We start from the raw sequence: 24,247 nt of genomic DNA, 5'->3' as shown, positions 1-24,247 counted from the left end.
ATTGCAATATTCCTTCAAACATTAACTTGGCTTATGACCTTAGATTGCATAAAGATTATTTTAAAGATTATGTACTTTGAACTTGGGAGGTTCGTCAAAAGGACTTAGTACATATGAGTTCGTTCATTTTTTTGTCTTTTGTTTTCAGGGGTGGGAAGAGACTTTTGGCCAGTCTCAGCAGAGCTCAAAGGCCTTTCCTGACTCTGTCATTGGTTGTGACTACCTACAGTGCTGGGGGTACCATGCAGTGCCAGGGATTGAACCTGGGCCTCCTGCACACTTGCTCAGCCTGCTGGGTTCTCTCTCCTGCTCCCACATGGGAAAATAGTTGCTTTATGAAATTTGAATGTCAAGGTTATTATTATTATCATTTTTTTCTTTTTGAGCCACACCCGGTGATGGTCAGGGGTTACTCCTGGCTTTGTGCTCAGAAATCGCCCCTGATTTGGGGGACCATATGAGAAGCCAGAGGATCGAACCACAGTTCGTTCTAGGTTAGCCACGTGCAAGGCAAATGCCCTACTACTTGCACCACTGCTTCGGCCCCGTATGTCATGGTTATTAAACTGTATGATAGAATTCGTGATGGGGAAATAGAAGGTTAGAAAAGAATAGGTTATATGATGTGGAAATGCACAGTCTTTAAAATAAGAACTATTTTAAGGGACAGGGAAATTGTACAGGGGTTAAAGCCCTTGCTTTGCTTTCCTGTGCATGACTCCAGTTTAAAACTTTAGTCTGAGTCCCACCAGTTGTCAATCCTGAGCATATATCAAGGAATAACCCCTGAGCACAGCTGAATAAGCTGAGAAATATCCCTGTACCTCTGCTCCTTCCCCCCAAAAGGAGAGAACTATTTTAGGCCCTGTAATTACTAAAAAGATTAATGAATTATCAGTATCAACTCTCTTTAAGTCATAAATTTTTGACTTTAATTTGTGTGGTACTGAGGATTCAACCTAGGGCTTCACACATGAAAAGTTAGTTTTGAACCACATCCCCTATAAAGTACATTTCTTTTTTTTTAATTAATTTTAATTGAATCACTATGTGATACACTGTTACAAAGATTGTTTATGATTGCGCTTCAATTTTACTATGTTCTAACACATCCCTTCACCATGCACTATAAAGCACATTTCAGTTTTGGTTTTGTTTTGTTTTTGACCATACAGGATGGTGCTCAGGGGCTACTCCTAGCTTAATGCAAGCATTGCCAGGGATCACTTAGCTTACTTAATTCTCTGGCCCCAATATAAAGAACAATTTTTTTGTTTTTGTTTCTGGTTTTTTAGCCATACCCAGTTACACTCAGGGGTTACTCCTGGCTTTGTGCTCAGAAATTGTTCCTGTGTTGGGGGACCATAAGGAATACCGGGGGATCGAATCGTGGTCCGTCCTAGGCTAGGCAAGGCAGACACCTTATGGCTCCATGCCACCGTTTTGGTCCAAAAAGTTATAAAATTTAATTATGATCAGTTATGTCAACTATGATACATTTTCTTTTAATAAATTTATTTTAAAAATTTAAAACGTTAGAAAATTTAGCATTAACCCACAAGTATATTAGTACTGAGCCTGCACCTGGATTCATAGTACTGTGTGTAGGGTGCTTGCCTTGCATACTGTGACCCAGTTCCATCTTCAGAACCCAATGTGATACTCCATGCACCACCAGGAAGGATTCCTGAGTGCAGAGTCAGGAGTAACTCCCAGCATTGCCAAGTGTAGCTCAAAAAATGTTTTTTTTTTTTTTTTTTTTTTAATATTTGGATCATATCTGGCGACAGTTGGGGGGTTACTCCTGGCTCTGCACTCAGAAATTGCTCCTGGCAGGCATGGGGAACCATATGGGATGCCGGGATTTGAACCACCATCTATCCTGAATTGGCTGCATCTAAGGCACTTGCCCTACTGCTGTGCTATCTTTTCGGCCCCTCAAAAATATATTTAAAAAATAATTAGTATTAAGTTTAAATTGCTTTTTTTACTTAATTTCACTTTGATACTTTGGCATTCTCTCAAAATAATTTATTGGTTAGAGACTTAGAAAGTTTTATGTCAAAAAATGAGAAAGTCTCATTTGAAACAATACATGTTAGAAATATGATCTTTAGTTAATGAGTTTTATAACTCCCTTATTTTGTCTGTGCTCTGGAGTTGCCCTGGACTCTGAGGGTCATTTCTGGTAATGCTCTGAAATGGAACCTTTGCCTTCTTTGTGCGAAAACATGTATTGAATCCATTAAACTATCTCTCCAGCCCCTTATTCTGTTCTGAAAAGAAGTTTACAAGTAATTTATTGTTTTGAGGTCAGACCTGGTAGCGCTTAGGTTCTGGCAGTGCCCGGGGACCAGCTGGAATGCTGGGGATTGAACATGGGTCATGTGCTTACAAGGGAAGTACCCTACCAGCTACACTATCTCTTTGACTCCTTGATCTGTGTCTTTTTTTTTTTTTTTTTTTTTTTTGCCATACCTGATAGTACTCAGTGGTTGGTTACTCCTGGTTCTGCACTCAGAAATTACCCCTGACAGATTCAGGGGGTCATATGGGATGCCAGGGATCTAACCTGGGTCGGCTGCGTGCAAGGCAAACACCCTATCCTCTGTTTATCACTATGGCCTCATTTATCTTTTTCTTCCAATATTGTCTTTATTTAAGCACCACGGTTACAAACATGATTGTAGTTGGGTTTCAGTCACACACCATTTATTGTTTTTAATTTAAAAGCTGTGTTCAGAATTTGTGGTTCAGCAGTTCAACCTGAGTTGGCTACATGTAAGGCTAGTGCTTTACCTGTTGTACCATCTTTCTAGTTCCTACTCTGTTTCTTAAGGGAAAGTAATAGGATCAGGAGAGAAATAAAAATAGAAAGTAAAGAGGATTAGAAGAGAATTTTAGACACAAAGTCTTTTGGTGGGCTACCCAGTTGGTGCTCATGGGAGCCATTCCTGATGATCCTCAGACAAATGCCAGAAAGTTAACTACAAGAGGACAAGTCTGTGGTGCTGCTCATGACTTAGAGTGCAGGGGACCACTTGGTCCCAGTGGTCTTGCACCCAGTGGTGCTCAGGGATCTCCAGGACTTTAGACAGCAATATTCAGAGTGGCCACGTGATGTGGGAATCAAACTGGGGTCTGGTGCATGCCTTACATTGGCCCAAACTCCTGTGCTGTCTCCCTGGCCATAAATTATTTGAGGCACATGAAATAGTCCTTTCAGAACTAGTTAAGTGTTGAATAAGAGTCTCAGTTAAGATGTATTTCTTTTTTTTTGAGGGGGACTACACCCGGTGAAACGTAGGGATTACTCCTGCCTATGTGCTCAGAAATTGCTCCTAGCTAGGGGGACCATATGGGTGGGACACTGGGGATCGAACCAAGGTCCGTCCTGGGTCAGCCATGTGCAAGGCAAGTACCCTACCACTGCACTGCCGCTCCCATCCCTAAAATGTACTACTTGATTCTTTTCTACAGTGGCAGGAGAAACCTGGAGTCATGTGTAAGCCTATTTAATTATAGAATTGAAGATAATGAGAAGTCTATTAGCTTGACTTTTGAAAGTCAGCAGTAGGTCAGCAATAGGCATGGATTAGGCCTTCTGAATATAGACGTAGCTTAATTTCTTATTTGTATACCTAATTGAGTTATTTATTGTTTTATTTTTTTGGGCAACACCTGGTTGTGCTTAGGACTTACTCCTAGCTCTGCTTAAGGGACCATATGTGGTGTGGGGGCTCAAATCCAAATCAGCCACATGCAAAGCAAGTGCCTTAACCCTGTAGATATGATCATAAAGTTTCTCACTTTATGGGAGAATGTAACATTTTTTTTTTTTTTTTTTTTTGGTTTTGGGTCACACCCGGCAGCGCTCAGTATTACTCCTGGCTCCATGCTCAGAAATCGCTCCTGGCAGCCTCAGGGGACCATATGGGATGCTGAGATTTGAACCACCGGCCTTCTGCAGGCAAGGCAAACGCCTTACCTCCATGCTATCTCTCTGGCCCCTGTTTTTCTTTAGTTGTTTTTTCTTTTCTGATTTTGGGCCACACCTAACTGTGCTCAGGCCTTACTCCTGGCTCTGCTCTCAGGGAGTACACTGGCAGGGTTCAGGGACCATATGGGATGACAGGAATGGAACCTGGGTTGACTACATTTATGGCAAGCATCTTACCTACTGTACTTGCTATCTCTGGCCCAACGTGTTTCTTTAGGAAGTAGTAGTTGTGACTTTTATTCCTGGCTCCTTCAAGGGACGAATGGTGAGGAATACATATCAGAAAGAGCAGTCATGTGTCCCTCTTCGGGGTGGGAGGGGTTGTGCAACATGCAGTGATGCTTAGGGTTTGCTACAGTGTGTTTGGGAGACCATACAGTTATGCACAGTATTTAACTGGGGCTCCTGCATACATAACATGCACCACAGCATACTGAGCCACCTTCCTGGCCCCCTCCTATTTTTTGTGTGCCAGGAATCAAACCCAGCAGGGTTTCCTACTGCTGAGCTAATCTCCTTAGTGGCAAATGCCTTGCATTCCTCCCCTCCCCTCCCCTCCCCTCCCTTCCCCCTTCCTTCCTTCCTTCCTTCCTTCCTTCCTTCCTTCCTTCCTTCCTTCCTTCCTTCCTTCCTTCCTTCCTTCCTTCCTTCCTTCCTTCCTTCCTTCCTTCCTTCTTCCTTCCTTCTTCCCTCCCTCCCTTCCTTCCTCCCTTCCTCCCTCTCTCCCTCCCTTCCTCTCTCCCTCCCTCCCTCCCTCCCTCCCTCCCTCCCTCCCTCCCTCCCTCTCTCCCTTCTTTCCTTCCTTCCTTCTATCCATCCATCATGGTGAGATACAAAGTTACAGTATTGTTCATGATTGACTTTTACTTGTACAATGTTCAAGCACTCATCCCTTTCACCAGTGTCCACTTCCCTTCACCATTGTCCCCAGTTTCTCTCCCACCCTCCAACCTGTCTATGGCAGACAGATACTTTTTTCTTTTTTCCTTTTAGGCACTGTGCTTTGCAGTACTGTTACTGAAAAAGCATTTCTCTTTATCACCTTTTAGCACCCAGTTCTTGTCCAGAGTGATCACTTCTCTCTATCATTAACATGGTGGTCCTTTCTCTTGACATAACCACCTTGCCTCTATTGTGGCAAGCTTTCTACTAAGGACCAGTTCTCCTAGCCTTGTTTCTATTGTCTTTGGGTATTATTCTCTTACTGTGTTTCTTTTTCTTTTTCTTTTTCTTTTTTTTTTTTTTTTTGGTTTTTGGGCCACACCCGACAGTGCTCAGGGGTTACTCCTGGCTGTCTGCTCAGAAATAGCTCCTGGCAGGCACGGGGGACCATATGGGACACCGGGATTCGAACCAACCACCTTTGGTCCTGGATTGGCTGCTTGCAAGGCAAACGCCGCTGTGCTATCTCTCCGGGCCCTACTGTGTTTCTTTATGTCTGCAAATAAGTGTGGTCATTTTATGGCTGTCCCTCTCTGACTCAGATTCACTCAGCATGATACTCTCTATGTCCATCCCTGGATCAGAAAAATTTCATGATTTCATTCTATTCCTAACAGCTGCATAGTACTCTGTTGTGTATACATACCATAATGTCTACTTTGTTTTTGGGTACTTGGTTTGATTTCAGATGGTGCTACTGTGAACATAGGAGTGCAGATGCCATTTCTGCATTGTGTTTTGGGGTCCTTAGGGTATATACCCAGAGTGGAATAGCTGAGTCATGGAAGTTCAATTCCTAGTCTTTTTTTTTTCTTTTTGGTTTTTGGTTTTTGGGTCACACCTGGCAGTGCTCAGGGGTTACTCCTGGCTGTCTGCTCAGAAAGAGCTCCTGGCAGGCATGGGGGACCATATGGGACACCGGGATTCGAACCAACCCCCTTAGGTCCTGGATCGGCTGCTTGCAAGGCAAACGCCGCTGTGCTATCTCTCCGGGCCCAATTCCTAGTCTTTTGAGGAACATTCATCTTGTTTTCCAAAAGGCTAGACCAGTCATGAATGAAGAGACCCTTCCTGCCACCCCAATTTCTGAAACCATGCCAACACTGGTTGTGTTTGTTCTTTGTAATGCCAGTCTCTGACATGAAGTGTTACCTTATTGTTGTTTTGATTTGCATTTCCCTGATGACTAATGATATAGATCATTTTAATCATGTGCCTTTTGGCCATTTGGATTTTTTCTTTGAGGAAGTTTTTGGGTTTGTTTGTTTGTTTCTTTTGTTTTGGGGCCATACCTGGTGGTGCTCACGGTTATTCTTGGCTCTGTGCTCAGAAATCACTCCTGACAGGTTCAGGGATGCCTGGGGTAGAAGTTCTAGGATGGCTGTTCTAGGATGGCAAGGCAAGCACGCCCTACCCATTGTGCTATCACTCTGGCCCCTAAGGAAGTTTCTGATCCTCTAGGAGATACCATTTATTTGTAAACCTAGTCAGTATCATCATCTATTGCTGATAATACTTGCTTTCAGCAAACTGATTTATATATATCCATTGGATCTTGGTGTTTTCAGGTAAATAACAAAATTTTTGGAAGACATGAATTTGTTGCTACTTTGTGTCTGTTTGTAATTGATGGGGAAAAGGTGACTTGTCTGTGCAGTAACTCAGAAAAGGCTGTTGGCGTGTTTATTTGAGCTACTGTCTTTTCATCAGAGAGAATTTATTGAAACCCATTTGAGAACTTTGTAATATTATAAAAAGAGAAATTAATGGGCCCAAATGATAGTACAATGGTTGAGCTCTTGGCTTGTGCATCACCAACCCTGGATTGATTCCCCACCCACCCCGCATGGTACCCTGGCCCTCTAGGAGTAATCCCCAAGCACCACTGAGTGTGGCCCCAAAACAAAAACAAACGAAAAAACAGAGAGAGAAATTAGAAGACAAAGAAAATGCACAGAAATTTATTGCTGACTCATGTACAGGGTGCCCATATGCTCCTGTCACTTGCATCTCTCTCCTCTTGAGATATGGACATTCCTTTTTTGGTCTTTGTTTTTGGGCCATATCCAATGGGACTCAGGGGTTACTCCTGGCTCTGCGCTCAGAAATTGCTCTTGGTAGGGTCGGGGGACCATATGGGATGCTGAGAATCAAACTGGGGTCTGTCCTGTGTTGGCCGCGTGCAAGGCAAATGCCCTACTGCTGTGCTATCTCTCTGGCCCCTGACTTTCCTACTTTTCGTTCTGGGATGTGCACTGAAGCTCTCTGCCTTTGAAGGAAGCCACATTTTCCTGCGGAGGGGCTATTCCTGGTGGACTTGGAGAAACCATATGGGATGCTAAGAATTGAACCCGTGTCAGCTGAATGCAAGATAGCTTTAGCCCTGCTCATGTTCTCTTCTCTCTCTCACTACCTCACTTCTACCCTCTCTCCCTCACTCTCTTTCCCCAGAATTGCCAAATAAAGCTTGATTTAGAATTAGTAGGGATACCTGATGAAAACTTTTTTTTTTTTTTTTTTTTTTTTTTTTTTAGTTTTTGGGTCACACCTGGCGGTGCTCAGGGGTTACTCCTGGCTGTGTGCTCAGAAATAGCTCCTGGCAGGCACAGGGGACCATATGGGACACCGGGATTCGAACCAACCACCTTTGGTCCTGGATCGGCTGCTTGCAAGGCAAACACCACTGTGCTATCTCTCCGGGCCCCTGATGAAAACTTTTAAAAAAATTGTTCTGCACTTCAAGGGTTGATGAAATCACTAGCATTTAAGTCAGTGCAAGGAATGTACCTCCCTACACATTGCAGAGATTAGTACTTTTATCATCAAATTCTGCAGGAGAATGTAGAAAATCTCAGGTCCTGACAGGTAAAAGGTCTTAACTTATTGTTTCTAGCTGATATGGGCATAACTACATAGAAAATAAAAGTTAAGGCACAGCGGTAGGGCATTTGCCTTGCAAGCAGCCAATCTAGGATGGGCGGTGGTTTGAATCCTGGCATCCCATTATGGTCCCACCCACCACCCCCATGCCTGCCAGGAGTGATATCTGAGCACAGAGCCAGGAGTAACCTCTAAGAGCTGCCGGGTGTGACCCAAAACCCCCCCAAAATAAAATAAAATAAATAATAGTTAAGCATTTTATCTTATTTTATTTGGGTGACACCCAGAAGAGCTTAGGAGCTCTTCTTGGCTACTTTGAAGTGATCTTTGGGAGATCAGATCATATGTAGTAATCTGGATTTGGGATTAGAGCCAGGACCCCTAAAATCAAATGGCCTAGACACTGCACTATCTGTCCTGCTCTAGAATGTACTATCTCTCTAGCCCCTAAGATGTTAATTCTTGGGCCCGGAGAGATAGCACAGCGGCGTTTGCCTTGCAAGCAGCCGATCCAGGACCAAAGGTGGTTGGTTCGAATCCCGGTGTCCCATATGGTCCCCCGTGCCTGCCAGGGTCTATTTCTGAGCAGACAGCCAGGAGTAACCTCTGAGCACCGCCGGGTGTGACCCAAAAAGCCAAAAAAAAAAAAAAAAAAGAGATGTTAATTCTTGGATTAGAATTTTTGGTTTTGGTTGGGCCATGTCCATCTTACTCTTGACTTCACACTTGCATCTCTCCTGTTGGTGCCCAGGGGGCTGTATGGGGCTCCTCAGACTAAACCTCATTCAGCCACATGCAAAACAAGCATCTTACCCATTGTACTCTTTCTCCAGCCCTACGTGTGTTTAATGAATAGATAAACCGGCCTCAAGAAATATTTCCAAGTAATAATTTCAGAGCAAAGCACTTTACTTGAAAAGGAATATTTGTTATATGTAAAACTATTACAGTTATACAATTATATAAGGTATCAATCAAAGTACTGTTCTCTCTAAATTGTAATAGCATTTTTTTTTATTCTGAAGCTATATACTGGATTATGTGCTAATCTTCTAATATAAAAGTGTTTTATATAATTTAGAATTTTGTAAGAAAATTTAGGGGCCTTGGGGCTGGAGCAGAAGCACAGAGGTGTAGGGCATTTTTGCCTTGCATGCAGCTAACCCAGGACATACCTGGATTTGATTCCCTGCCTCTCAGATGTTCCCCCGAGCCTGCCAGGAGTGATTTCTAAGTACAGAGCCAGGAGTAACTTCTGAGCGCCACTGCCAAGTATGGCCCCCCCCAAAAAAATTTAAATGACAGAAATCCAAGTATAGCTTTAGTTATCCAAGTAACAAATGGGGCCTCAACCAAGTTACTATTGGGGTTAAGCAAATAACAAACCTGAATTAATTAAACTAGATTATAGGAGAATAAGCATGATTTGATAAGATGGATTAAAATGAAAAAATGTGTGTCACATAAATATCTTCAGGGTATTTTTTTTCCACACCTGCCAGTGCTCAGAGCTGGCATGAGTCAGGAAACTGTACAGGATGCTGGGGATTGAATCCAGTTTGGTCACTTGCAAGTCCTACCTGCTGTACTATCTCTCCACTCTCCAAATACTAAAAGTTTTAAAAAGATTTCTGGCCAATTGATAGTTTTGTGTGTACCCAGACTGAGTTCTGTTGAATTTTGCAACCTCTGAAGAGGCACTTGAGGGTACTATGGTTTGTTAAACATCTTCTCTATTATACGGACGTGAAGATAAGATGAGCATAATTATCTCATTAAAAATGATAGCACAGCAGTAGGTGTTTGCCTTGCATGCGGCCAACCCTGGATGGACCCCAGTTTGATTCCTGCATTCCATATGGTCCCCCAAGCCTGCCAGGAGCAATTTCTGAGAGCAAAGCCAGGGGTAACACCTGGGCAGCACCGAGCATGACCCTAAAACCCCCCAAAAACATAAAGGGAGCCGGAGTGATAAGTACAGTTCTTGCCTTACACCACAAACGGTCAGTCCTCAGCATTGTCAGGGTAAGCCTGAGTGCAGAGCCAGGAGTAGTAAGCCCTGAGTACTGCTGGGTGTGGCTCAGAAATGGGAAGAAAAAAGAAAAAAAAGGGAAGGTGGAGGGCTTCAGAGCTATGTCTGTGGGCTGGAGCACATGCTTTCCATGCAGGTGATCCAGTTTGAGCCCTGGCATGCGCAGTTCACTGAGCACTGTCAAGAGCGACCTCCGATCGCTAAGCTGAGGGGAAGATTTTGAGCATTGTTGGCTAGAGCTTAAAAATGAAACAAAACTAAAATCGAGGAAATAGAGAAAAACCTCAAAGGGCCGAAAGCATGTCCAAAAGCCCCAAAAGAAGGAAAATCCAGGGTTAAGGATATGGCTGAACAGTTGAGGATATGTCTTGCATGTGTGAGGCCCTGAATTTGATCTCTGGTGCTGGCAAGAGAAAGAAAGAGGGGGCCGGGCGGTGGCGCTAAAGGCAAGGTAAGCCCTTGCCTGCGCTAGCCTTGGACGGACCGCGGTTCGATCCCCCGGTGTCCCATATGGTCCCCCAAGCCAGGAGCAACTTCTGAGCACATAGCCAGGAGTAACCCCTGAGCGTTACCGGGTGTGGCCCAAAAACCAAAAAAAAAAAAGAGAGAGAGAAAGAAAGAGGACGAGTCTATATGAGATTCTATGTGTGTGTGTGTGTGGGTGGTGGTGATGGGGTCACATCTTGTGATACTCAAGGGTTACTTCTGGCTCTGCACTCAGAAATTACTCCTAGTGTGCTCAGGGGTTCATATGGGATACTGGGGATGAACCCAGGTTGGGCCTTTGACCATACTTGCTGTTCTATCTCTCCAGCCTCCTCTTAGCATTTCTTAAATGAAACTGCTAATTTATAATATATACCATATTACTACATTTCTTTTCTTACTTTTTGTTTAGGGGACACTCAGGGGTTCCTCCTGGTTTTGCAGCCAGAAGTCAGGCTCGGGGGACCATGTGGGAGGTCGGGATTCGAACGGGGGCCTGTCTCGGGTCAGCTGCATTCAAGGCAGTCGCCCTATCCGTTACACTATACTTACTCTCCATATTACTATAATTAAATAGTTTATACTTGCTCTGTGTGTTACTGTGTGTGTGAGAGTATGCATGCTCATGTGCGCATTTATTTTTCTTTTTTAGTGCTAGGGATTGGACCCATGGCCCCATACCTACAAAATATACATACTGTCACTGAGCTATATCCCTGGCCCCCTTTTTTGAGAGGGTTCTCAAGGGCTATCGCCTTGTTCTGTGTTTCTTGTAGTGCCGGGGGATGGTGGTGGTGGGGATTTGCAGTGTTGGTGATCAAAAGGAGGTTAGCCTTTCCACATGAAGTAGAATTCATTTTTATAATTCATAAACTTTTTTTTTGGGGGGGTGGCACACCCGGTGTCACTCGGGTCAATCCTGGCTCTGTGTTCAGAAATCTTCCTGGCAGGCTCGGGGAACCCATATGGGATGCCGGGGATTGAACCCAGGTCTGTCTTGGTTCTACAGTGCGCAAGGCAAATGCCTTATCTCTGTTCTCTCTCTCTGGCTCCACAATATTATTTTGGGAGACTTGAATTGAGTGTGACTCTCCAGATGAAGGTAGGTATAGCTGACATATTGTTGGTATTATTGAATTTCCCTTTTATAAACAGTACTATTCCATTCTTCTTTGGTAGCTTTCATTGGAATTTTGTAATTCATCGTATGAGTCTTGTACATGGCTTGTTAGGTTTAGACTTCACAATTTCACTTTTTTGTTTTTTGGTTATTTGGACCACATCCAGCAGTGTCCAGGGCATAGACCTGGCTCTGTGCTCAGGGATCAGTCCTGGCAGGCATGTGCGCGCTTGTGTGTGTGTGTGTGTGTGTGTGTGTGTGTGTGTGTGTGTGTGTGTGTCTGCCTGCCTGCCTGCCTGCCTGCCAAATGATGCTGGAGATCAAACCTAAACTGGCTGTGTTGAAGACAAGTGTCCTATCTGCTTTACTATTGCTCCAGCCCACTTTTTATTATTTGTTTTCGGGCCATACCCAGCAGCACTCAGGTTACTCCTGACTCTGTGTTCAGAAGTCCCTCTTGGCAGGCTTGGGGGACCATATGGGATGCTGGGGATTGAACTAGAGACCATCTGGGATTGGCCACATGCAAAAAAGCAAACGCACTAGTGCTATTCTATCGCTCGCTCCTCCAGACTACTTTTTTTAGTAGTTTATATTTTGCTATGGAATGGAAATAATTTGACTTTCAATTATTAGCCATCCATTCTGAGACTTTTGTTTCACTTTTTTTGTGGGAGGGGAGACATATCTGGCAATGCTCAGGGATTACTCCTGGCACTGCATTCAGGAATTACTCCTAGTGGTGTTTGGAGGACTACATGGAAAGCCAGTGATCAAACCTGGGCCAGCCATGTGCAAGGCAAGTGCCCCACTTGCAATGCTATAGCTCCACACCCCATCCTGAAATTTTGTTACAATTATTAGTTTCAGAAGATCCATCTTTTCCTTCCTTCCTTCCTTCCTTCCTTCCTTCCTTCCTTCCTTCCTTCCTTCCTTCCTTCCTTCCTTCCTTCCTTCCTTCCTTCCTTCCTTCCTTCCTTCCTTCCTTCCTTCCTCCTTCCTCCCTCCCTCCCTCCCTCCCTCCCTCCCTCCTTCCTTCCCTTCCTTCCTTCCTCCGTTCCTTCCTTTTCCTCCCTCCCTCCCTTTTTCTTCCTTCCTCCCTCCCTCCCTTCCTCCCTCCCTCCCTTTCTTCTTCCCTCCCTCTCTCCCTCCCTCCCTCCCTTCTTCCCTCCCTCTCTCCCTCCCTCTCTTCCTCCCTCCCTTCCCCCTCCCCCTCCTCCCTCCCCTTCTCTCCCTCTCTCCCTCCCTCCCTCCCTTCCCCCTCCCCCTCCTCCTCCCTCCCTCCCTCCTGGGGTGCTAGGAATTGAAGCCAGCTCAGCCACATGCAACTGAAATGCCCCACGTAATGTACATGTCTTCTTTGAACAAAGGCAGTTTATTTGGGGTGGGATACACCCATCAGTGCTCAGGGGTTACTCCTGTCTTCATTCAGAAATCACTCTCAATACCATATGGGGTGCTAGGGATTGAATCTGGGTCAGCTGTGTGCAAGGCAAACAAATGCCCTACTCACTGTGCTATTGCTCCTATCCCTAAAAAGGACATATTTTTTGTTTTGTTTTTTTGGGTCATACCCTGCGGTGCTCAGGGGTCACTCCTGGCTCTACGCTCACAAATCGCTCCTGGCAGGCTGGGGGACCATATGGGATGCCAGATTCGAACCACCATCCTTTGATTCGAACGCCTTACCTCCATGCCCCAAATGCCTTACCTCTGGCCCCAAAAGAACATTTTTTTTTTTTTTTTTTTGGTTTTTGGGCCACACCCGGCGGTACTCAGGGGTTATTCCTGGCTGTCTGCTCAGAAATAGCTCCTGGCAGGCACGGGGGACCATATGGGACACCGGGATTCGAACCAACCACCTTTGGTCCTGGATCGGCTGCTTGCAAGGCAAATGCCGCTGTGCCATCTCTCTGGGCCCTAAAAGAACATATTTTTAAGACATAAGTAAACTTACACTCCTTAGGGCCAACAAATTAAAGTCAATTTAACATTGAAAGACTAGTCTCTGGGGCCGGGCGGTGGCGCTAAAGGTAAGGTGCCTGCCTTCCCTGCGCTAGCCTTGGACGGACCGCAGTTCGATCCCCCGGTGTCCCATATGGTTCCCCAAGCCAGGAGCAACTTCTGAGCGCATAGCCAGGAGTAACCCCTGAGCATTACCAGGTGTGGCCCAAAAACCAAAACAAAACAAAACAAAAAAAAAAAGAAAGACTAGTCTCTGGTCTTCCTGCTCCTTAGATAGGAACATAAACCTCACCTTCTATTTCAGACAAAGGGTATGAGAAAAGGCTCCTCTGAATGTAGAGCCTAGAGTAAACTCCGAGCACTACCAGTTGTGACCCAAAAACAAACAAGGGCAGGAGAAATAGTATATAGCTTTGTATATGGCTGGCTTTGATCCTAAGCATCTCATATGGTTCCCCTGAGCCTGCCAAGTGTAGTAATACCTGAGCATAGAGCCGGGAGTAAATTCTGAACACTACTACCTAGTGTGCCACACCAAAACAACAACAACAACAACAACAACCAAACAAACAAAAAACCAAGACCAAAAAGACTGTTAAATCATCCTTTCAAAATACCAGACTTAGTTCACTGTAAAATTCCTTTTGACTCTAAATGTAACATCTTTTTTTTTTTTTTTTTTTTTTTTTTTTGGTTTTTGGGCCACACCCGGTGACGCTCAGGCTATGAGCTCAGAAATTGCGCCTGGCTTGGGGGACCACATGGGAGGCTGGGGGATCGAACCTAGGTCTGTCTTAAGCTAGCGCAGGCAAGGCAGGCACCTAACCTCTGGCGCCACCACGCCCGCCCCTAAATGTAACATCTTATGAAAAGCTGTTTTGTACTCTGCTTATCTGGGAACAGTTTATAAATGAGTGCATAAAGAGCGTCTTCATTTTTTTATGGTTAAATAGCATTTCATGGAGCACATATATCATAAATCATTTAAGTCAGTACTTAATTTATTTACTCATATAATGCTGGGTAAAATAATCTCTTGGTTTTCCTATAATTTTGTAACCTACTTTATTGAGTTACTTCTGATTTCTAAGTTTCTCCATGGGTTCTCTTAGTTTATTGCTATGTAGTCTATCAGTTGAAAACATTGAAGATAATTGCTAGCACAGCGGCGTTTGCCTTGCAAGCAGCCGATCCAGGACCAGAGGTGGTTAGTTCGAATCCCGGTGTCCCATATGGTCCCCTGTGCCTGCCAGGAGCTATTTCTGAGCAGACAGCCAGGAGTAACCCCTGAGCACCGCCGGGTGTGACCCAAAAAACAAAAAACAACAAAAAAAGAATCTCTATTGATGGGGCCGGAGAGATAGAATGGAGGTAAGGCATTTGCCTTTCATGCAGAAGGTCTTCGGTTCGAATCCCGGCGTCCCATATGGTCCCCCGTGCCTGCCAGGAGCAATTTCTGAGCATGAAGCCAGGAGTAATCCCTGAGCACTGCCGAGTGTGACCCAAAAACCACCAAAAAAAAAAAAAAATTGGGGCCAGGCGGTGGCGCTAAAGGTAAGGTGCCTGCCTTGCCTGCGCTAGCCTTGGACGGACCGCGGTTCGATCCCCCGGTGTCCCATATGGTCCCCCCAAGCCAGGGAGCAACTTCTGAGCGCATAGCCAGGAGTAACCCCTGAGCGTTTACCGGGTGTGGCCCAAAAACCAAAAAAAAAAAAATTTCTATTGAGAGTAGCCAATGAGCTTTTATTGTGTTTTCAGCAGATATAGACATAATTGTTTTTGTCTTGATTTATCTCACTGAATTGGTTTGTTTTCCAGTGGACTGTAAGAAATATTTGGGAGGAGCGAGGATCAATGATGGCCAACTATTTTACTGTGACCCTTTGCTCCTTAAATCTTTTGACCTTTTCATTGTGAAAAATATGTACATTGAAGTAAGCAGCTAGCAGCTGTGCAGCTTAATACTGAAGCCTCCCACATGCCCTTTCTCCTCACATTCCTTCCCTCCCCTGAGAGATGGCATGCATAGCTGGAGTTGATTCCTTTGAGTATTGGTGCTGGGGATAGAACCCAAACCCTTTCGCTTGTGAAGCATTCCCTCTCCCACTGAGCATTCAGCCTGGTGCACATAAAATTGTTTTTTCTCTATAATACATGCATTAGAGTAGAGTGACGGCTGAAACAAATAGGGTGTGTGTGTGTGTGTGTATATATATATCTTGTAGAGGGTCATTTTATACCAGGCTTATTCCTGGTTCTCTGTTTAGGAATCACTTCAACAGTTCTTGGGGCACCATATTGCAGTGCCAGGGATCAAACTAGGGTTTGTCATGTGCAAAGCATGTGTCGCTTGGTTTGGTTTTGGGGCCACACCTGGCTGTTGCCTATCTGCTGTACTATCTCTCACTGCCCACTCCCTCCGGCCCAGTTTGGTTCTTACAAAACAGTAATGCTACGTTCAGTCTTATGATACATTTCTACATCATTCTTCTATGAACTTAGTGCTTAAAAAAAGTTAGGGTAGGGAGCAGAGCAATAAAACTGTGCGAGTAAAGTGTTGCCTTTGTGAATAGGGTATTATTGCCTTTCATGCAGCCAGCCTATCTAGGTTTGATACCCAGCATCCCATTTGGTCTCTGAGTACGGAGCTAGGAGTAAGCCCTGAGCAAAGTCAGATATGACCCCCCCAAAAAAACCAAAAAGAAGATTATCATTATTATGAATACTCATTTAAACTTGAGAAAAGTATTATTCCTTGATGTTTAGATCATGTTCTATGTCCACATTGTGGATGTTAGAGATCAGAGAATCAGTGAGACCTACAAGGAAGACTGGCTCACAGAAAGGAACCAATTTTCTTTTGGTTTATGTTTATTGATTTATGTTGCATAGTACTGATTCACTAAAATGGAATTGATAAAATGTGAGCACATATGGCTAGATAGCTCATTTTCATTGAGGGGGAACATCTAGTTTTTTTTTTGTTTTTTGTTTTTTTTTTTTTGGCCACACCCGTTTGACACTCAGGGGTTACTCCTGGCTAAGTGCTCAGAAATTGCCCCTGGCTTGGGGGGACCATATGGGACGCCGGGGGATCGAACCCTGGTCCGTTCCTTGGCTAGCGCTTACAAGGCAGACACCTTATCTCTAGCGCCACCTTCCCGGCCCCGGAACATATAGTTTTTAATAAGGGAATCAGGAGTAATTGCTGATTTTCTTATTCATTGATAATACAAATCAGTTTAACAGTAGGCTCTCACATGGGAGTGTGTATTTACCCATGAAAGGGCATGGAATGCATCTAAGGACTGTTAAGGCAGGAAAGCCAGAATTAACTGATTAAATGACAAAGTGAGGGTAAGTTAGTTATATCCGTGAATGGCCATGGAAACTGGAACATTCGTTTCCTGAAAAGACCTGGTAGTTCTGTGAAAGCGAGGAGGGTAATTTAAAGGAAACATGCTGGAGCAAATAGCATACTGCATAAATAACCAACACATTACAGACCATGGCAACGTAAACTGGTACAGCCTCCAGGGGAAATGGGGAAAAATTATATATTGGGCTAGAGTTAGGATAGTAGGTAAGTGGTTGCCTTTCCATGCAACTGAACCAGGTTTGATTCCTGACATCCCACATGGTCCCCTGAGCCTGCCAGACGTGATCCTTGAGCATAGTGCTAGGACTAAGCCCTGAGCATAGGCAGGTGTGGCCCAATCCCCACAAATACATACATACACACATATAATTAAAAATAGATATACTTAAAGAGAGAATGTACTGAAGGATTGGTGTTTGCTTTGCACTTGACCAGCCAGAGTTCATTCCCTCCCACTCTTCCAGCCAATATGATTTCCTGAGCCCCAGGAGTGATCCCTGGAGCAGAGGCAGGAGTGAACTCCAAAAACCACTGTGTATGCCCCCAAAACCAATAGGATGGAGGGCCTGGGGATAATACAGCATGCCTAGATTTGCCTGACTCAGGTTTGATTTCTGGCACTGTAAGGTTCCATGAGCATTGCTTGCTGCAGCCCTGGAGGCTCCAAGGACCAGTAGGTGTGACCAGTAGGTTTGATATACTGCCAGGATGGCCCTGGTAGAAGCATAGCATTCTCAGACCTTTACTTGAATCACCATCCAGCTTAGCTGAGAATTGCTTTTGGGACTCCAGACCTCTTAAGCACCACTTGGGATTTCTGAATAAATAGTAAATACATAAACAAAAAAATGGAATTTCCATAAAAGTAATATGAGGGTATCTTAAAAACAAAACAAAACAAAACCAAAAACAAAAAAACATGAGAGGGACTGGAGCGACAGCATAGCAGTAGGGCATTTGCCTTGCATGTAGCTGACCCAGGACGAACGGTGGTTCGAATCCCCAGCATTCCATATGGTCCCCTGAGCAGGCTAGGAGCAATTTCTGAACACAGAGCCAGGAGTAACCCCTGAGTGCCGCCGGATGTGACCCAAAAACCAAAATGAAACAAAACAAACAAAAACAAAAAACCCACTCATGAATAAAAGTCCTACAGGACACATTAATACCACTTCAAGGCATCTATTCCTCAAACACAAAAACATTAACTTGAAGGGATTCTGGAAATATCTATGTTCAAATGTTCAAATAGCAATAATGGAAATCACCCAGTTGTTCAACTATGAATAAATGAATCAAGACGTTGTGACATAAATGGGCTGGAGTGGGTTGGGTACTTGCCATGCAGATGGCCGACCTGAGTTCAATCCTCGGCACCCTGTATATTCCCCTGAGCACCACCAAGAGTGATCCCAGAGTAATCTTTGAGCATAGTGCCAGGAGTAAGTCCTGAGCACAGCCAGATGTGCCCCCCCAATAAAAAAAAAAACAACACAAAAAAACAAGCATACTATAGAAATTGTGGGGATCTTAGAGATAGTACAGCAAGTAAGGCACTTGCCTTCTAGGTGTGACCGACCTGAGTGTAGACCCAGGAGTAACCCCTGAGCATTGCCATGTATGGGCCAAAAACAAACAAACAAAAAAAACCCCACTGTGGTATATATACATAATGGAGTAGTATGCATCTCTAAGAAAGAACAAAGTCATGCAATCTGCCACAACCAGAGCTAGAGGATAGATTATTTACACCTCTGTTTTCATAGTATTATTCATAGTATTTACAGTGGCCAAAGCAAACCAGTGTTCAGGACTTACTCATGGCATTGTGCTTAGAAATCACTCCAGGCAGTTGCTCAGGATACTTACTATATGCAGTATCTGGGACTGAATTTGAGTCAATTGTGCAAGGCAAGTTCTTTACCCTTTGTATTATCTCTGATTGCTCTTGATCCATTATTATTGAAGTGATTGATTCATTCTGCCAATATTTATTGAATGCATGGTGAGCAAGGAACTATTTTAGCATTGGAAGTAGAGCAGTGCTTAAAACCAAGAATCAACATTCTAGATTTAGAAATGTAACAAAAGATGAAAGTAAAAATATGTGAAGTAGGAGCCAGGGCAATAGTACAGCAGGTAGAGTGTTTGTCTTGCATGTGACCAACATGCAAGTCCTATCCCTGGCACCCAGTATGGTCCCTGAGCCCACCATAGTGATTCTTGAACATAGAAGTTAGCCCCGAGTACCTCTGGGTACACCAAAACAAATAACAACAATAACAAAAACTGCAAAGTAGGGATCAGCTCACAGAAATCACAGTAAGGCGACAAGGAAAATAAGGATTGTTCTTTGCTTTTGTTTCATTTTGGGGGCACTCCTAGCAGTGCTCAGGGCTTACTCCTTATTCTGTTCTCACATATCACTATTGGCTAGACCATTTTTGGCGCAAGGGATTCACATGCAAGGCAAGTGCCTTAACCTCCATACTGTTTCTCTGGACCTAAAATCATTCTTTGAACTGCATAAATAAATTACTTGATCAGTGACCCAAATGATAGAAAATTTGTAGAAAGTTCTAGAAAGTACTTTTCCAGCTATAGGAAATCTGAAATTGAAAAATGATTGTAGTCTTGAGCTCAAGTATAGCGGGTAGGGCTCTTACTTTACACACCACTGCCCCAGGTTCAGTTACTTCTGGTTCTGTGCTCAGGAATTGATCATGGCTTTGGGTCTGGAGTGCTGGGTATCAAACCTGGGTTGCTGTATATAAGGCAAACACCGTATCAGCTGTCCTGTCGCTCTGGCCCTTTAAGTTCTTCTTTTTTAAAAAAAATCTATTTGCATACATATATAAGAACAGGCACATATATAATTTTTCTGATCTGTGGCTTGGCTACTTATTTTCTGTATCTTCTGATAATTTTAATTTTTTGTGCTTTTTAATTTTGTTTTGTTTTTTTTGGGGTCATACCCAGTGATGCTTAGGGTTTACTCCTGACTCTGCACTGAGAAATCACTGTTGGTGGTACTTGGGGAACCATTTGGGTTGCCAGTCATCGAACTAGGGTTGGCTATGTGTAAGACAAATGCTCTATCCATTGTACTATTGTTCCAGCCCCTTAATTTTATGGTTCTTTTTTGTTTGTTTGTTTTGGTTTTGGTTTTTGGTTCTACCTGGTGGCACTCAGTGGTTACTCCTGTCTACACACTCAGAAATCGATCCTGGCAGGCCCAGGGGACCATATGGGATGCCAGGAATCGAACCCAGATCCATCCTGGATCGGCCACATGCAAGGCAAACACCCTACTGCTGTGCTATCTCTCCAGCCCCAGCCCCCTAATTTTAAATATGATGAAATATGACCTATCAGGGTTTTTTTTTTTTTTGCCTTTTATGGTTTGTGTAAATTTTCTCTCAAATATTTGTGTACTTCAGAAAGAGTTAATGTTCATTCTGAAAATTTTGGAAGTCCAACTTATGTTTTGATTTCACTGATCTTTCTAGTTACTAAGAAGAGTAGTCTGTAAGACAGTAAGTGGAAACAGATCAGTCAAAAGACTACTTGTACTAATCTATCAGAGTCCTACATGGCATATTGGATAGATTGTAGTGGTGGAAGCACTGAGAAGTATGGAATTAAAGCTGTGTAAGGGATTGAATTTGCTTAGTTGTATGGCGAAAGAGACAATACAGAGGACCAGAGAGATATCATAGGACCTCACATTTGGCCAAACCCTCAAGCACACATTTTTTTTTTTGTTTGTTTTTGTTTTGGGGTCACATCCAGCAGAGTTCAGCAGTTGCTCCTGGTAGGCACTGGGGGACCACATGGGATGCCAGGATTCTAACTACCATTCTAGTCCCAGATTGGCTGCTTGCAAGGTTAGCGCCCTACCGCTCTCTCTAGCCCTAGCACAAGTTTTTTGTTTTGTTTTGGGTCCAAACTCGGTGGTGCTCGGGGGTTACTCTTGGCTCTGAGCTCAGAAATCGCTCCTGGCAGGCTCAGGGATATGGGATGCTGAGAAACAAACCCGGGTCTGTCCCAGGTCAGCAGTGTGCAAAGCAAACGCCTTACTGCTGTGCTATCGCTCTGGCCCCACAAGCAGAAGTTTGATCCCTGGTGTTGCAGAGAGGTCATCCAGTCTGACTAGGAATGACCCTCAGACACAGAGCTGAAAGTAGCCCCTGAGCACTGCTGGGTTTTGCTTGACTGCCTCACACCCACAGTTGCTCCCAAAAAAGACAGGCTAAGACGACTGCAGTTCATGCTTTGAAGGCAAGATGCTTGGTTTGATTCCCAGCACCAAGATCGGAGGCATGATGCTGGAAATGTGCCAAAACAAACAATGAAAATGAAAGTGGGACAGAAGGATGGATGTAGAGTGATGATGGTTAAGACTGTTTTTGACTTGAGCCACTGGATAAATATTGATGCTGTTTACAGAATATCCAGAGCTTCTGCTGACCATGGTTGTTTTAGACTTTACATGTTTGCCAATAATATGGTATTTAGTACAAAGTTTTTAGAACAGTTTCCCATAATACAAGAAACTTTGAAATAATTCAGATATGGCTGTTTCTCCTTTCTTTTTCTTTTTCTTTTTCTTTCTTTCTTTCTTTCTTTCTTCTCTTTCTTTCTTCTTCCTTTCTTTCTTTCTTCTTCTTTCTTTCTTTCTTTCTTTCTTTCTTTCTCTTTCTTTCTTTCTTTCTTTTCTTTCTTTCTTTCTTTCTTCTTTCTTTTTCTTCTTTCTTTCTTTCTTTCCTTCCTTCCTCCTTCCGTCTTTCTTTTCCTTCCTTCCTCCTTCTTCCTTCCTTCTTTCCTCCTTCCTTCCTTCCTCCCTCCCACCCTCCCTCCCTCCCTCCCTCCCTCCCTTCCTTCCTCCTTCCTTCCTTCCTTCCTTCCTTCCTTCCTCCTTCCTTCCTCCTCCCGTCCCTCCCTCCCTCCCTCCCTCCCTCCCTCCCTCCCTCCCTCCTCCCTCCTTCCTTCCTCCTTCCTTCCTTCCTTCCTTCCTTCCTTCCTTCCTTCCTTCCTTCCTTTTTTTTTGGTTTTTGGGCCACACCCGGCGGTGCTCAGGGGTGACTCCTGGCTGTCTGCTCAGAAATAGCTCCTGGCAGGCACGGGGGACCATATGGGACACCGGGATTCGAACCAACCACCTTTGGTCCTGAATCGGCTGCTTGCAAGGCAAACGCCACTGTGCTATATCTCTGGGCCCTCCTTTCTTTCTTTCTTTCTTTTTTTTTTGTCTGGCTTATATTAGTGCTCAGGGTTATTCTCTGCTTGATACTGAGAGTGGTGAGGCCATTCCTGTGTGCTCTGGTGACTGTGTGGTGTCAGGGTTCAACCCCAGGCCTTTTGCATGCAATTTGTGCCCATTCTGTTGAACATCTCTCTGGTTCTTACTTCCTCTTTTCTAAGAGATAATTTTAAATAATCTTGCTCTTTTTTTGTACATATATAATGGAATCGATCAAGCTATTTGGAGATGTGAAAATGAATGTAGCAATGATGTTTTAGTCTTGTTACTTGTCTTGGACCACACCCTGTGCTACTTAGGGATTACTCTTAGCTCTACGCTCAGAAATTGCTCCTGCCAGACTCAGATCCATATGGGAAGCTGGGGATTGAACCCGGGTCCATCCTGGGTGGCAGGTTACAAAGCAAACACCCTACCGCTGTGCTATCATTTTGGCCCTAATCTTAAAACTTTAATTCTTTAGTTTTGACATCATAATTTTTCTTATGTTAGAAGCTTTTTGTATGTGTGCTTTTATTAAAAAGTTGACTGTAGAGTAGGGATTTAGCTCAAGTTGTAGAGCAACTATGTGCCTTGCCTATGTGAGGCCCTGGTTTGAATCTCAGCACATTAGAGCCCCCAGACATTGCTTGATGTGACTCTGGGCACCCCCCTGCTTAGGACTTCTGGGCAGGACCCTGAGCCCTGTCCTCACCTCAGCCCCCCTCAGCACTGCCAGGAGCGGCCTCTAAAGCCATCGTTGGATACATAGAAATTCAGCTTTAATATGCCTTTATGGAAATGGTTTAACTATCACTATTAGGTATGATTACTATTCTGGGAATATGTTAGAGTAAATCTCAAATTCTTGCCAGGAAAATATCTTGTTTTAGTAAAGACTTCATCAGTGCGCTGAATAGAGGCCAAATCTTAAATTCTGTTCCGATATAGGAGCCAACTTGGGAGCAAAAAGAAGGGGCTGGAGCAATAGTACATCAGATAATGCAGTGGGTTGAATCCTGGCGTCCTATATGGTTCCCAAGCACTGCCAGGAGTAATTATTGAGCACAGAGCCAGGAGTAACCCTTGAGTACTGCTGATATGGCCTCAGAACATTGAGGAAAAAGTTTGTAGGAAGGAAACTTCCTTTTTTTTTGTTTTTTTTGTTTTTTTGTTTTTTTGTTTTTGGGCCACACTCGGCAGTGCTCAGGGGTTACTCCTGGCTGTCTGCTCAGAAATAGCTCCCGGCAGGCACGGGGGACCATATGGGACACCGGGATTCGAACCACAACCACCTTTGGTCCTGGATCGGCTGCTTGCAAGGCAAATGCCGCTGTACTATCTCTCCGGGCCCAGGAAAGAAACTTCTGAGTCTTAGGCAAACCATGAATTTTGTTTACCTTATTTTCTTCATGTTTAGAATGAGGAATAACTGAATCAATTTTTTGTTGTTTTGGGGCCACATCTGGTGATGCTCAGTGGTGACTCCTGGCTCTGCATTCAGGAATTGCTCCTGGTAGGACTTGGTGCGGGGTGGGGTTGAAAACCATATGGGATGCCAGGTATCAAATTCAGGTTGGCTGCATGCAAGGCAAGTGCTCTAACCCATTGTACTATCACTTTAGCCCATCATTTTTTTTAAATGAACACAAAATTATAGTTTCTCCTTGGTTTTGTAAAAACATGTTTAGACCACAGGGAGATTGGAAACACTGGAGATTTGTTGGTGATTCATTAAAAATGAATGCACTGTGGGTTTCTCACTGATCTCATACAGTATTATTAAAGCTGAGTAACTCTTAATCCACATCAAATGTAAGCTTGTAACTGACAAGGCTATTTTAATTATGAAGCATATAGTTGTTGTTTTTTTTTTTTTTAGCATATTTGCAGTTATACAGATATCATCAATCATAGAACGTTTTTATCATCTCTAAGAGAAAGTACCGATGAGCAGCTATTTCCTATTTCTCCTTAACCCCCCAGCCCCGGGCAAACCACAGATAATATTATTCATTTTGGTAGATTTGCCTGGACACTGGCAAATAGTCTGGACACTATGTAAACATGTGACCTTTTGTGTCTAGTTTCTTTTCCCAAAGTTTAATGGTTTCGATTCTTTCAGTCTGTAGAATATATCAGCAGTTCATTTCTTTTTGTTGTCAACTATTTCATTATATACCACGTTTCAGTAGTTCCTC

General features: G+C 43.9%; 1 protein-coding gene across 1 annotated transcript in view; it reads left to right on the top strand.

Moving 5' to 3' along the window:
- Window positions 1–24,247, top strand: part of NPEPPS (aminopeptidase puromycin sensitive) — a 101,264-nt gene that overhangs the window by 20,166 nt on the left and 56,851 nt on the right. The gene's annotated exons all lie outside the window — the stretch shown is intronic.

Source organism: Suncus etruscus, chromosome 1 (genome assembly GCF_024139225.1).
Source record: "Suncus etruscus isolate mSunEtr1 chromosome 1, mSunEtr1.pri.cur, whole genome shotgun sequence".
NCBI lineage: Eukaryota > Metazoa > Chordata > Mammalia > Eulipotyphla > Soricidae > Suncus > Suncus etruscus.
Note: the sequence above shows the minus strand (reverse complement) of the source record. Positions and strands in the feature narration are given on the sequence as shown.